The sequence below is a fragment of the Gymnoscopelus microlampas genome, assembly GCF_963454915.1.
Source record: "Gymnoscopelus microlampas genome assembly, chromosome: 4".
NCBI lineage: Eukaryota > Metazoa > Chordata > Actinopteri > Myctophiformes > Myctophidae > Gymnoscopelus > Gymnoscopelus microlampas.
This window is the reverse complement of record NC_139941.1, coordinates 58,848,956-58,850,891: the sequence shown is the minus strand read 5'-3', so window position 1 is coordinate 58,850,891 and position 1,936 is coordinate 58,848,956.

Sequence of the window (1,936 nt, the reverse complement as noted above, 5' to 3'; positions counted from 1 at the left end):
GAAACGTACTCCTAACAGGTTTTTGGGGGAACTTTTTTTTTTCCGTTTCGGTAGTGACACCATTGTGTCACTACCGAAACGGAAAAAACATTACTAAGTCCAGAGCTCGATGAATGTTAGGGACCAAAAAAAAAGTCACTACCAATCAACTTTAAATTGCCTGAAACGTACTCCTAACAGGTTTTTGGGGGAACTTTTTTTTTTTCGTTCGGTAGTGTCACTACCGAAACGGAAAAAAAAATACTAAGTCCAGAAAAATGCTGGTGACGAAAAATGACGAAAAATGCTGGTGACGAAAAAATGCTGGTGATGAAAAATGACAAAAAATGCTGGTGACGAAAAATGACGAAAAATGATGGTGACGAAAAAATGCTGGTGACGAAAAATGACGTAAAAATGCTGGTGACGAAAAAATGCTGGTGACGAAAAATGACCAAAAATGCTGGTGACGAAAAAATGCTGGTGACGAAAAATGACGAAAAATGCTGGTGACGAAAAAATGCTGGTGACGAAAAATGACGAAAAATGCTGGTGACGAAAAAATGCTGGTGACGAAAAATGACGAAAAATGCTGGTGACGAAAAAATGCTGGTGACGAAAAATGCCGAAAAATGCTGGTGACGAAAAAATGCTGGTGACGAAAAATGACGAAAAGACGAAAAAATGCTGGTGACGAAAAATGACGAAAAATGCTGGTGACGAAAAAATGCTGGTGACGAAAAATGACGAAAAAATGCTGGTGACGAAAAATGACGAAAAATGCTGGTGACGAAAAATGCTGGTGACGAAAAATGACGAAAAATGCTGGTGACGAAAAATGCTGGTGATGAAAAATGACAAAAAATGCTGGTGACAAAAAAATGCTGGTGACGAAAAATGACGAAAAATGCTGGTGACGAAAAAATGCTGGTGACGAAAAATGACGAAAAAATGCTGGTGACGAAAAATGGCAAAAAATGCTGGTGACGAAAAAATGCTGGTGACGAAAAATGACGAAAAATGCTGGTGACGAAAAAATGCTGGTGACGAAAAATGACGAAAAATACTGGTGACGAAAAAATGCTGGTGACGAAAAATGCTGGTGACGAAAAATGCTGGTGACGAAAAAATGCTGGTGACGGAAAATGACGAAAAATGCTGGTGACGAAAAAATGCTGGTGACGAAAAATGACGAAAAATGCTGGTGACAAAAAAATGCTGGTGACGAAAAATGACGGAAAATGCTGGTGACGAAAAATGACGAAAAATGCTGGTGACGAAAAAATGCTGGTGACGAAAAATGCTGGTGACGAAAAAATGCTGGTGACGAAAAATGACGTAAAAATGCTGGTGACGAAAAAATGCTGGTGACGAAAAATGACGAAAAAATGCTGGTGACGAAAAATGACGAAAAATGCTGGTGACGAAAAATGACGAAAAATGCTGGTGACGAAAAAAATGCTGGTGACGAAAAAATGCTGGTGACGAAAAAATGCTGGTGACGAAAAATGACCGAAAATGCTGGTGACGAAAAATGACGAAAAATGCTGGTGACGAAAAAATGCTGGTGACGAAAAATGACAAACAATGCTGGTGAAGAAAAATGACGAAAAATGCTGGTGACAAAAAAATGCTGGTGACGAAAAATGACGAAAACGTTCTGGTGACGAAAAATGACGAAAAAATGCTGGTGACGAAAAATGGCAAAAAATGCTGGTGACGAAAAAATGCTGGTGACGAAAAATGCTGGTGACGAAAAATGACGAAAAATGCTGGTGACGAAAAAATGCTGGTGACGAAAAATGGTGGTGACGAAAAATGGCGAAAAATGCTGGTGACGAAAAAATGCTGGTGACGAAAAATGCTGGTGACGAAAAAATGCTGGTGACGAAAAATGCTGGTGACAAAAAAATGCTGGTGACGAAAAATGACGAAAAATGCTGGTGACGAAAAAATG